Source organism: Pristiophorus japonicus, chromosome 2 (assembly GCF_044704955.1).
Source record: "Pristiophorus japonicus isolate sPriJap1 chromosome 2, sPriJap1.hap1, whole genome shotgun sequence".
Classification (NCBI taxonomy): Eukaryota; Metazoa; Chordata; class Chondrichthyes; family Pristiophoridae; genus Pristiophorus; species Pristiophorus japonicus.
The window spans coordinates 287,979,695-287,993,672 of NC_091978.1; positions in this window are offsets into that span (position 1 = coordinate 287,979,695).

Consider the following 13,978-nt stretch of genomic DNA (forward strand, 5'->3'; position numbering starts at 1 on the left):
AAGCCAAGGAAGTGGCATACAAATTGGCCAGAAAAAGCAGCGAACCCGGGGACTGGGAGAAATTTAGAACTCAGCAGAGGAGGACAAAGGGTTTGATTAGGGCAGGGAAAATGGAGTACAAGAAGAAGCTTGCAGGGAACATGAAGACGGATTGCAAACGTTTCTATAGATATGTAAAGAGAAAAAGGTTAGTAAAGACAAACATAAGTCCCCTGCAGTCAGAATCAGGGGAAGTCATAACGGGGAACAAAGAAATGGCAGACCAATTGAACAAGTACTTTGGTTCGGTATTCACTAAGGAGGACACAAACAACCTTCCGGATATAAAAGGGGTCAGAGGGTCTAGTAAGGAGGAGGAACTGAGGGAAATCCTTATTAGTCGGGAAATTGTATTGGGGAAATTAATGGGATTGAAGGCCGATAAATCCCCAGGGCCTGATGGACTGCATCCCAGAGTACTTAAGGAGGTGGCCTTGGAAATAGCGGATGCATTGACAGTCATTTTCCAACATTCCATTGACTCTGGATCAGTTCCTATCGAGTGGAGGATAGCCAATGTAACCCCACTTTTTAAAAAAGGAGGGAGAGAGAAAACAGGGAATTATAGACCGGTCAGCCTGACCTCAGTAGTGGGTAAAATGATGGAATCAATTATTAAGGATGTCATCGCAGCGCATTTGGAAAGAGGTGACATGATAGGTCCAAGTCAGCATGGATTTGTGAAAGGGAAATCATGCTTGACAAATCTTCTGGAATTTTTTGAGGATGTTTCCAGTAGAGTGGACAAGGGAGAACCAGTTGATGTGGTATATTTGGACTTTCCGAAGGCTTTCGACAAGGTCCCACACAAGAGATTAATGTGCAAAGTTTAAGCACATGGGATTGGGGGTAGTGTGCTGACATGGATTGAGAACTGGTTGTCAGACAGGAAGCAAAGAGTAGGAGTAAATGGGGACTTTTCAGAATGGCAGGCAGTGACTAGTGGGGTACCGCAAGGTTCTGTGCTGGGGTCTCAGCTGTTTACACTGCACATTAATGATTTAGACGAGGGGCTTAAATGTAGTATCTCCAAATTTGCGGATGACACTAAGTTGGGTGGCAGTGTGAGCTGCGAGGAGGATGCTATGAGGCTGCAGTGTGACTTGGATAGGTTAGGTGAGTGGGCAAATGCATGGCAGATGAAGTATAATGTGGATAAATGTGAGGTTATCCACTTTGGTGGTAAAAACAGAGACAGACTATTATCTGAATGGTGACAGTTTAGGAAAAGGGGTGGTGCAACGAGACCTGGGTGTCATGGTACATCAGTCATTGAAGGTTGGCATGCAGGTACAGCAGGCGGTTAAGAAAGCAAATGGCATGTTGGCCTTCATAGCGAGGGGATTTGAGTACAGGGGCAGGGAGGTGTTGCTACAGTTGTACAGGGCCTTGGTGAGGCCACACCTGGAGTATTGTGTCCAGTTTTGGTCTCCTAACTTGAGGAAGGACATTCTTGCTATTGAGGGAGTGCAGCTAAGGTTCACCAGACTGATTCCCGGGATGATGGGACTGACATATCAAGAAAGACTGGATCAACTGGGCTTGTATTCACTGGAGTTCAGAAGAATGAGAGGGGGCCTCATAGAAACGTTTAAAATTCTGACGGGTTTAGACAGGTTGGATGCAGGAAGAATGTTCCCAATGTTGGGGAAGTCCAGAACCAGGGGTCACAGTCTAAGGATAAGGGGTAAGCCATTTAGGACCGCGATGAGGAGAAACTTCTTCACTCAGAGAGTGGTCAACCTGTGGAATTCTCTACCACAGAAAGTAGTTGAGGCCAATTCACTAAATATATTCAAAAGGGAGTTAGATGAAGTCTTTACTACTAGGGGGATCAAGGGGTATGGCGAGAAAGCAGGAAGGGGGTACTGAATTTGCATGTTCAGCCATGAACCCATTGAATGGCAGTACAGGCTACTCCTGCACCTATTTTCTCTGTTTCTATGTTTCTATGACCTACAGCCTCATGAAGAATCTTCTGGCTCTGGTGAAACCCACAGATAAGTCGTATGAGGAGCTGTGTACACATCTTAACCCGAGGGAGAGCGTGCTGATGGCGAGGTATTGGTTCTACACGTGCCAGCGATCTGAAGGTCAGGAAGTGGCGAGCTATGTCGCCAAGCTAAGGCGACTTGCAGGACAATGTGAGTTCGATGGCTACCTGGAGCAAATGCTCAGAGACTTTTTTGTACTGGGCATTGGCCACGAGACCATCCTACGAAAACCTTTGACTGTAGAGACACCGACCCTTAGTAAGGCCATTGCAATAGCACAGGCGTTTATGTCCACCAGTGATAACACCAAACAAATCTCTCAGCACACAAGTGCTAGCAATATTCATAAATTAACTGGAACTGTGTTTGCGAGCAGAAATGTACAGGGCAGAACCCACGAGACTGCAACTGCCAGCAGGGCTCAGGTGACTCAGATGACTCGGAATCCCCAACAAAGGATGAATCCAAGACAATTCACACCTTGTTGGCATTGTGGAGGCTTCCATTCAGCCTATTCATGCCGCTTCAAAGAGCTGTGGAATAATGGGGCACCTCCAAAGAGCTTGCAAACGAGCTGCAAGCTCTGCAAAACCTACTAACCACCATGTGGCCGAGGAAGATCGGTCCATGGTGGATCAAAGCAATTTCGAGCCTCAGAGAGAGGAGGCAGATGCTGAAGTATACAAGGTGCACACATTTTCGATGAAATGTCCACCTATAATGCTAAACGTAAAACTGAATGGCATACCCGTAGCCATGGAACTGGACACTGGCGCTAGCCAATCCATCATGAGTAAAAAGATGTTTGAGAGACTGTGCTGCAACAAGGCATTTAGACCAGCCCTGAGTCCCATCCACACGAAACTGAGAACGTACACCAAAGAGCTTATCACTGTACAGGGCAGCGCCATGGTCAAGGTCACCTACGAGGGCACGGTGCACGAACTGCCACTCTGGATTGTCCTGGGCGATGGCCCCAAACTGCTTGGAAAGAGCTGGCTGGGCAAAATCCGCTGGAACTGGGATGACATCCGAGCACTATCACATGTCGATGAGGCCTCATGTACTCAGGTTCTTAACAAATTTCCTTCCCTTTTTGAGCCAGGCATTGGAAACTTTTCCGGGGCGAAGGTGCGTATCCACTTGGTACCAGAGGCACGACCTATTCACCACAAGACGCGAGCGGTACCTCACATGGTGAGGGAGAGAGTGGAAATCGAGCTGGACAGGCTGCAACGAAAGGGCATCATCTTCCCAGTGGAATTCAATGAGTGGGCCAGCCCGATTGTTCCAGTACTCAAAAGTGATGGCACGGTCAGGATTTGCGGCGATTATAAAGTAACTATTAATCGTTTCTCGCTACAGGACCAATACCCGCTACCTAAGGCAGATGACTTATTTGCGACGCTGGCAGGAGGCAAGACGTTCACCAAGCTTGACCTGACTTCGGCCTACATGACGCAGAAGGGCCTCACCTGCATCAAAACGCACAAGGGACTCTTTATCTACAACAGATGCCCGTTTGGAATTCGGTTGGCTGCAGCAATCTTCCAGAGAAACATGGAGAGCCTACTCAAGTCGGTACCACGCATGGTGGTCTTTCAGGACGACATGTTGGTCACAGATCGGGACACCGCCGAGCACCTAAAAAACCTGGAGGAGGTCTTCCAGCGACTGGATCGCATAGGGCTGCGGCTGAAGAGGTCGAAATGCACCTTCATGGCAACAGAAGTGGAGTTTTTGGGGAGAAAGATCACGGCGGATGGCATTCGGCCCACAGATGCCAAGACAGAGGGAATCAGGAATGCGCCCACGCCACAGAACGTCACGGAGCTGCGGTTGTTCCTGGGACTCCTCAACTATTTTGGTAACTTCCTACCGGGGTTAAGCACCCTTTTAGAGATCCTACACGTGTTATTGCGCAAAGATGAGAACTGGGTATGGGGAAAAAAAACAAGTAATTGCTTTTGAGAAAGCCAGAAACATTTTATGCTCCAACAAGCTGCTTGTATTGTATAACCAGTGTAAAAGACTTGTGCTAGCATGTGACGAGTCATCGTATGGAGTCGGGTGTGTATTACAACAAGCTAACGTTGCGGGGAAGTTGCAACCTGTTGCCTATGCTTCCAGGAGCTTGTCTAAGGCCGAGAGGGCCGACAGCATGATTGAGAAAGAGGCATTAGCGTGTGTGTTCGGGGTAAAGAAAATTCATCAATACCTGTTTGGCCTCAAATTTGAGCTGGAAACCAATCACAAGCCTCTCACATCCCTGGTCACTGAAAACAAGGGGATAAATACGAATGCCTCAGCCCACATACAAAGGTGGCACTCCCACTATCAGCATATAACTATACCATCCGCCACAGACCAGGCACCGAGAACTGTGCGGATGCTCTCAATCTGCTACCATTGCCCACCATGTGGGTGGAAACGGCGCAGCATGCAAACTTGTTGATGGTGGCGCAGCCCGCAGACTTGTTGATGGTCATGGAAGCGTTTGAAAATGATAAATCACCTGTCACGGCCCGCCAGATTAGGACTTGGACCAGCCAAGATCCTCTGCTGACCAAGTAAAAAACTGTGTACTGCATGGGAGCTGGGCCAGCATCCCCGTTGAAATGCAAGAGCCAATCAAGCTGGTCCAGCGGCGAAAGGACGAGCTGTCCATTCAGGCAGACTGCCTGTTGTGGGGTAACCGCGTAGTGCTACCAAAAAAGGGCAGGGAGACGTTCATCTCGGATCTCCAAAGCACACATCCGGGTATAGTAATGGTGAAAGCAATAGCCAGATCCCACATGTGGTGGCCCGGTATCGACTCTCACAGAGTCTGTGTATGGCAATGCAGAGTATGTGCTCAGTTGAGCAATGCGCCCAGAGAGGCACCACTAAGTTTGTGGTCCTGGCGCTCCAGACCACGGTCGAGGATCCATGTCGACTATGCGGGCCCATTTCTCGGTAAAATGTTCCTGGTGGAGGTGGATGCTTTTTCAAAATGGATTGAATGTGAAATAATGTCGGGAAGCACCGCCACCGCCACCATTGAAAGCCTGAGAGCCATGTTTGCCACCCACGGCCTGCTTGACATACTGGTCAGTGACAATGGGCCATGTTTCACCAGTGCCGAATTTAAAGAATTCATGACCTGCAATGGGATCAAGCATGTCACCTTGGCCCCGTTTAAACCTCCAGCCTCCAATTGCCAGGCAGAGCGGGCAGTACAAATCATCAAACAGAGCCTTAAACGAGTCACAGAAGGCTCACTCCAAACCCGCCTGTCCTGAGTACTGCTCAGCTACCGCACGAGACCCCACTCGCTCACAGGGGTGCCCACGGCTGAGCTACTCATGAAAAGGACACTTAAAACCAGACTCTCGCTAATTCACCCCAACCTGCATGATCAGGTAGAGAGCAGGTGGCAGCAACAAAAAGTAAACGATGGTCGTGCCACTGTGTCACGGGAAATTGATCTGAATGACCCTGTGTATGTGCTAAACTATGAACATGGTCCCAAGTGGATCGTGGTCACGGTGATAGCTAAAGAAGGGAGTAGGGTGTTGGTAGTCAAACTAGGCAATGGAAAAAATTTGCAGAAAGCACCTAGACCAAACGAGGCTGTGGTTCACAGACTGCCCTGAACAATCCACAGCAGACACCACCTTTATCGAGCCCACAACACACAACCAAAGCTTCAACCACACCACGCCAGACCAGGAAATCGAACCCATCACGCCCAACAGCCCAGCAAGGCCAGGCTCACCTAGCAGCCCTGCAGGGCCAACAACACGCCAGCCCAGCAAGGGCACAGCCAACACACCAGAACAGACATTTGTACCGAGGCGGTCCATCAGGTAAAGAAAGGCTCCCGACCGCCTCACCTTGTAAATAGTTTTTAACTTTGACTTTGGCCGGGGGGTGATGTTGTGCATCTGTAAAGCATGCACTCCCATGTTCCACCACCAGGGAGCGCATCCCCTGAAGTCCCAAGGGATCCTAGCATCCTTTAGGAGCACTGTATATAAGTTGGCCCCTAAGGCCTGTTCCTCACTCTGGAGTGACTTATTAAAGACTGAGGTCACTGTTACTTTAACCTCCCTGTGTGCAGCCTCATCTGCGTTAGGAACACAATAATTACGATGCCTGGGTGAGTACTGTGGAGGTCACTGATGAAGGTGTCTCTGCCCTTCTTGGGGATCATTACTCGATTGCCCCACAGAAGACAGTCTGCCTGTATAGACATTTCATCTTCACGCCGCTGGCATGGCTTTATCTCTTCCTGCATTTCCACTGGGACATTGGATCAGCTCCCGTGAAGCACACACTATTTTACTAGGGACAGAAAGGGGTCCTGGCTCGTCCAGGTTCTAATCTATCGGGCTATGACGGGTGATTGCTCACTCTCAAATGCTTCCATAATCATGACTAAATCTGTGAGCTACGCCATTTCCACCCCCGTGGTGGACAATGGCAGCCTACTGAGAGCATCGGCACAGTTTTCTGTGCTTGGCCTGTGGCAGATGGCGTAGTTGTATGTGGACAACATGAGCGCCCATCTTTGGATGCGGGCCGATGCATTCGTATTTATCCCTTTACTCTCGGAAAACAGGGATATTGGTGGCTTATGGTCAGTTTCCAATTAAATTTTAGCCCAAACAGATATTGATGCATTTCCTTTACCCCGTAGACATATGTTAATGTTTCTCTTTCAATCATGCTGTCGGCTCTCTCAGCCTTAGACAGACTTCTGGATGCATAAGCAACTGGTTGCAATTTCCCAGATTCATTAGCTTGTTGCAATACACACCAGACACCATACGACGACGCATCACATGCTAGTACCAAACGCTTACATGGATCATACAACACAAGCAATTTGTTTGAGCAAAACCATTTTCTCATTTTTACAAAGGCATTTTCTTTGCTTTTGCCCCATACCCATTCGTCTCCTTTATGCAGTAAGGCATACAGTGGTTCTAACAGTGTGCTGAGACTCGGTACTAAGATACCAAAGTAGTTCAGGAGTCCGAGAAACGACCGCAGCTCCGTCATGTTCTGTGGCCTCGGTGCGTTCTCGATTGCCTCCCTCTTCGAATCGGTGGGCCTGATGCCATCCGCCACGATTCTTCTCCCCAGGAACTCCACTTCAGGCACTAGGAAAATGCACTTCGAGCGTATTAACCTGAGCCCCACGGGGTTGAGTCGACTAAGAACCTCCTCCAGGTTCTGCAGGTGCTCGACTGTGTCCCGACCTGTAACCAAGATGTCATCCTGGAAGATCACTGTGCGCGGGACCGACTTCATTAAGCTTTCCATGTTTCTCTGGAATATCGCCGCCGCTGATCGAATTCCAAACCGGCATCTGTTACAGATGAAGAGACCTTTGTGCGTGTTGATGCAGGTGAGGCCCATCGATGATTCCTCTAGCTCTTGCGTCATGTAGGCTGAGGTCTTTCCTCCTGCCAGCGTAGCGAAAAAGTTATCAGCCTTTGGTAATGGGTATTGATGTTGCAGGGAGAAAAGATTGATAGCTACTTTGTAATCACCACAGATTCTGACGGTGCCGCCTCCCTTTTATGGACTGGAACAATTGGACTGGCCCACTCGTTGAATTCGATCGGCAAAATGATGCCCTCATTGCAGCCGGTCCAGTTTGATCTCTACCCTTTCACTCATCATGTATGGTACTGCTCTCGCCTTGTGATGGATGTGTCGCGTCCCCGGAATTAGGTGGATCTGCACTTTTGCTCCTTGGAACTTCCCGATGCCTGGTTCGAACAGCGAAGGGAACTTGTTTAAGACCTGGGCACACGAAGTGTTGTCAGCGGATGAGAGCGCTCGGACGTCGTCCCAGTTCCAGCATATCTTTCCCAGCCAGCTCCTGCCGAGCAGCGTGGGACCATCGCCCAGTACCACGCAGAGTGATAGCTTGTGCACTGCTCTATCATAGGAGACCTTTAGCACTGTCGATTACGGGAATCAGTTCCTTTGTGTAAGTTCTCAGTTTCGTGCGAATAGGAGTCAAGACTGGCTTTGAGGCCTTGCTGCACCACAATTTTTCAAAAGTCGTTTTGCTCATAATGGACTGGCTCATGCCCGTGTCAAGCACCATTGACACCAGGAGTCCATTTAATTCAACCTTCAGCATTATCGGGGGACACTTTGTGGTAAATGTGTCACTCCATGTACCTCTACCTCCTCGGTCTGAGGCTCTGGTTCGCCGTGATCCGCCGTGGATCTGTCCTCCTCTGCAACATGGTTGTTTGCAGGATTAACAGGGTTTGCAGCTCGCCTGCACCTACGTTGGAGGTGTCCCATTGTTACACAGTCCTTGCAAACGTATCCTTTGAGGCGGCATGAATGGAAACGATGATCACCTTCGAAGCGCCAACAAGGTATTAATGGCCTTGCATTCACCACCCTTGATGGTGGACTCTGAGACATCTGCGGACGTGCAGCTGCAGGCAAGTGGGGCCTGCCCTGTACGTTGCGATTTGAAAACAACATCACTTTGTTCACAGTACATATAGCAGCACTCGTGTGCTGAGAGATTTGCTTAGTATTGTCACTGGTGACAATGAACGCCTGGGCTATCGCTATAGCCTTACTCAAGGTTGGGGTCTCCACAGTCAAAAGTTTGCAAAGTATCACTTCATGGTCAATGCCAAGTTTGAAAAAGTCTCTGAGCATGTGCTCCAAATGTCCTTCAAATTCGCAATGTCCTGCAAGACGTCTTAGCTCGGTGACATAACTCGCCACTTTCTGGCCTTCAGACATTTTGTAGGTGTAGGACCGGTACCTCGCCATCAGAACGCTTTCCTTCGGGTTCAAATGCTCCCGGAACAGTGTGCACAAATCATTATACGACTTCTCTGTGGGTTTCGCTGGAGTAAGCAGATTTTTCATGAGGCCATACGTTGGTGCCCCGCAGACGGTGAGGAGAATTGTTCTTCGTTTGGCAGCGTTCGCTTCTCCTTCCAGCTCATTGGCCACGAAGTATTGGTCGAGTCGCTCCACGAAGGTTTTCCAATCATCTCCCTCTGAGAATTTCTCCAGGATGCCCACTGTTCTCTGCATGGTTGGGTTCGTCATCTATATCTCGTCGCCAGTTGTTATCTATGAATAAAGAGTATGACTGAATACGATGAGCTCAAAGTAAAGTGTGACCTTAGTCTTTTATTGTAGGTCTCCAGAGTGCCTCTCCAGCATGTGAGGCCTCCTTAAGTACCTGTGCTCCCAAGAGATTGTGGGATCCCTTGGGACTCCAGGAGATGAGCCCTCTGGTGGCTGTACAAGGTATATACAAGTTTACATACATAACACTTTTCAAGTGCCCCCTTGTTTTTTTTTTGAGGGCACTAGAAACACAAAGTATACATGACCCCTGGCTAAATGGAGCAGGGGGGCACTACAACAGTTCTACAACTATATTAGTTGTATCAGTAATCAAGTGCCCCCCTGATTAAAGGGGGGGCACACTCCAAAAACTGTTCAAGTGCCCCCTTGTTTTTTTTTGAGGGCACTAGAAACACAAATTATACAAGTGCCCCCTGGCTAAAAGGAGCGCGGGGCACTGAAACCGGCAAATTGAACAAATTAACCTTTAGACATTAAAATCAAATTAAAATTTGGTTGCCAGGGGTGATGATGCACTCCAGTCCCTCCGGCTCCCACTTCTCACGGAAAGCCGCGAGCGTACTGGTGGACACCGCGTGCTCCATCTCCAGGGACACCCTGGCTCGGATGTAACCGCGGAAGAGAGGCAGGCAGTCGGGTTGAATGACCTCCTCGACTGCCCGCTGCCTGGACCTGCTGATGGCCCGCTTGGCCGTGCCCAGGAGCAGTCCTACGAGGAGGCTTTCCGACCTGCACACTCCCCTCCGCACAGGGTGCCCAAAGATCAGGAGTGTGGGACTGAAGTGCAACCAGAATTTGAGGAACAGCCCCTTCAAATAATGGAACAGGGGCTGCAACCTCGCACATTCGATAAAAACATGGAACACAGTCTCTTCCAGACCGCAGAAATTGCAGGTGGCCTGGGAGCCCGTGAACCGACTTAAAAACTTATTGCACGGGACTGCTCCGTGCACCACCCTCCAGGCCAAGTCCCCAGTAAATAGAGGGAGGACTCCCGCATAGAGTGCACTCAATTGGGGAGCCCCGCCTCCTCCGGACGGCAAGATGGTGTGCCATGGCATGTCTGGACGGCAAACGAGGATGGCAACGTGGAGAGTGTGCAAGAGCAGCCCATATAGGAAACCCCTCCGCACAGAACTGAAAGGAACGGAGGGGATTTCCCCGAGGAGGCTCAAGTTGTGAGGCGCCGACTCCCAAGGGAGTTTTGGGGTTTGGCGCCGATGAGGAATTCCGTCCAGACGGGGGTCAGTTCGGACGGGATCTCCCCACGTGCTTGAGCCTCCTCGACACACCTAACGGAGTCAGGGCCCAGCGCTGTGTTTAGCGGCTCGATGGCATTGGCCGCGTGGCGGATGTTGGCCCAGGATAGGTGCCGTGCCAGCACGTCTGGCGCCATCCAGCCCGCTCCTCCGCCATCGAACAGGTCCCTGACCCTGGTCACCTCGCCAGCCACAACCCTTTCGTCCACCTGCCACCTAAAACCGCGGTGAAACAGCTCTACAACTACTTTTGTAAAAAATAATTAAATCAAATGCCCCCTGATAAAAGGGGTGGAGAGGGGGAGCAGGGTGCTCACACACCAAAGACTTTCAAACAAGTGCCCTCTTGCTTTTTTTTAGGGCACTAAAAACACAAATTATACAAGTGCCCCCTGGCTAAGAGCAGGGGCGGGGGGGGGGGGGCACTAAAACCTGCAAAATATACAAATTAAATTTTAGACATTTAAAATCAAATTCAAATTCAAACCTGTGAACGCACGTACATTACACTTTGCATGCAGGTGCAGCAAGCAATTAGACAATTAGAAGGCAAATGGCATGTTGACCTTTATTGCAAGAAGGTTGGAGTACAAGAATTAGAAAGTTTTACTACAATTCTACAGGGCTTTGGTGAGACCACACATGGAGTACTGTGCACAGTTTTAGTCTCCTTATCTGAGGAAGGATATACTTACCTTCGAGGTGGTGCAACTAGATTTATTCCTGGGATGAGAGGGTTGTCCTATATGGAGAGACTGAGTAGATTGGGCCTATACTCTCCGTAGTTTAGAAGAATGAGAGGCGATCTCATTGAAATACATAAGATTCTAAGAGGGATTAACAGGGCAGATGTTGAGAGGTTGTTCTCTTGACTGGAGAGTCTGGAACGAGGGGGCAGAGTTATTCAATATCGCCTATTATGTATAAGGAATACAAAACTTCCCAAGAGTAGGAAAAGTCCATTTACGCCCAACAAATCCATGCCTTTTTTATTGCTATCAGCTCCATTCAATCTAAGTGCTTATGGTATGGACTGGCAACCCAGAGGTTATGAGTTGAAATCCCACCATGGCAAGTTGTGGAATTGAATCTATGGACTGGCATCAGGAATAAAGGACCACAAAAGCTCAACTGGTTCATTAATAACTTTCAGGGAAGGAAACGTCTCATCCCTACTTTGTCCAGCCTGCATGTGATTCCATTTCCACATTATGTGGTTGACTCTTAGACCGCGAAATCTGGTACCATCAGGCGCGGAGTTCCTGCCCTGCGACCTATATTCTGGTTACTGCCCCAAGAGGAAGTGCAGCACAAAATATCGCGCTGCACTTCCTCTCTGGAGCAGAAGTGGGGCGCAAAGTTCATGGTGCTACACGCGTAGTGCTGGTGTGTAGACAGGGCCCTCCCTTCATTCAAGGGAAGGGCCAAGCTGTCGACTCTGTGGTAGGGAAATTGGGCCATCACTGGACCACTAGCGAGCGGGGTGCCATGGCAGCAGCCCGGCAGACAGGCTGTAAGATCACAGCACGGACCTCCGCAATCGACTAACAAGAAGTCCGTGATCGGTAAGTCAGCCATTTTCTTTTCCTGCCGCTCCTCCCCTTTAATTATCGGCCTGCGAGTGGCCTACAGCCTGCGGCAGCTTCAGGGGGCACTACCCAATTTTCGCTCTTCGGCAAAAACGGTTCGCTGCGCATGGTGATGACGGGAGTCAGTAGCGGTGCCGCGCCCGGGTGAAAAGTCGTTTATGCCCCATTAGCTCCCCTTGGGGGTGCTAACAGGAGGCACAAACGCCCTTAATATTTCCCCCTTACTGCCCTCATGACAACTGGGGATTGATAATAAATAAATTGTCAATTGCCAAGGTTACCCACCTGCCAAAAATATATATATTTTTTAGATGACCTTCTCACCATATTCAACAAACCTATTTCTCTCCATAGATATGACCAGTTGGGGATTGAGGTCACAAGTTTGCGATGCTTGTTTCCAACTCTGAAATTGGTTGCTGAAGTCATTGGAAAAATACCAACCAAGTTCATTAACTGTGTCGGGGAGGGGCACAAGATCCAATTGTACAAGCAATGTTGAGGCTTCCACATAGTGGCTCGGTATCAAATTATGTCTGAGAACACTCCTGTGAAGTGCTTTGGGATGTTTTACTACATTAAGGGGCCTAATTTGGTCACCTCCCATTTCTCGGCAGCCCCCGGACGGCACCTATCTTTTTGCGCCCATTGCTGCCGGGTCCTGTCGGCTCCTTTGTGTGGGTGGCAGAGGCAGCGGCAAGCAGCAGTACTCGCTGGGCGGGAGCAGAAGTGAGCGGCCGGTGTCATCAGTGTGCGGCAGTTGGAGGCCTGTCCACTTGGGGATCTTCGGAGAGCCTCCAGTGCACATGGGTGAGACTTTGCGATTTTTTTTGGTAGTTTTTGTCTTCTGACGTGTCATCATTTCGGGGCTGTTTGAGGCTGATTGCTGTACTGCGCATGCGCATAAAGGCACACCATTTTATTCCACCTGGGAGTATGAGAGTGGAGAGGAGAGAGCTGACATTTGAGAGGAGAGAGTTGAAGGTTGGAGAGGACAGAGTTGGAGGTTGGAGAAGACAGAGTTGGAAGTTGCAGAGGGGGCAGTCTGAGTTGCAGAGGGTGCTGTTATGTTCAGAATAAATCCACAGGACTATATCGCAAACTGTTGTGACCTTGGTCTCTTTATTCAGACTCTAGAGTCAGGAAGCAACATGGTGAATCACCTTTTATACCTGTTTGCCCAGGGTGCACAGGTGGCCCTTAGGTCTCCCACAGGTATGCCCCATAGTGGTAAGTCTTACATTTGGGTAAGGTCTACATACATACATAACATCACTCGCCCCCAAAGTCTTATTGTACAAGTTATTTGCAAGTTGAGGCGATCTGGCGTCCTGCGCCCCCGGGTCGATCACCTGGGTTGAAGTCCTGACAGGGTGGGTTCATCCTTGTGGTTGACGGCAAAGTTGATCATGTTAGTGGGTCGCTGGGGGCCAGGTCCTTTCACAGTGGTTCCTGGTTATCTGTCGTTCGCAGTTTGGTCTTGTCCAACTGCTTTACTCATTAGCCCGGTACATGGTTTCATAATCAAATGCTCCATTTTCATGACATACTCTCCATTCCCCCCCTTGGCTAATGCGGTGCTAGCGGTCCAACTGTGGCCCTGAACATGGTCTACATCACTTATTCTGATGTCGCGTGGAGAGGGCGTGCGCTTATGGTGCATTCTCTGCTGATGGCATGGGAAGGTTCGGTTCTGAGTGATTGCGTAACACCAAGGTTGGCTGGGTCTGTAGGGAGTCTACCATGGCACGCGTGGTGCTAGGTTTAGTGATTTGGGCGCTTACCCTGAGGTCTGGCAAGCCCAGGATGGTCGCAATGGCCTTGAGATTTTCGGTAGTGGTGGGAGGTCTAGTGGTCCCCGTGAACATTGGGCCGTACTATAGGGGCCTGGACCACCGACTGTGTGTAGCCGCCCTGCCTTGTTTTGCAACATTGAGATGGGTCTATCGTCTTTTTGGCGGATAGG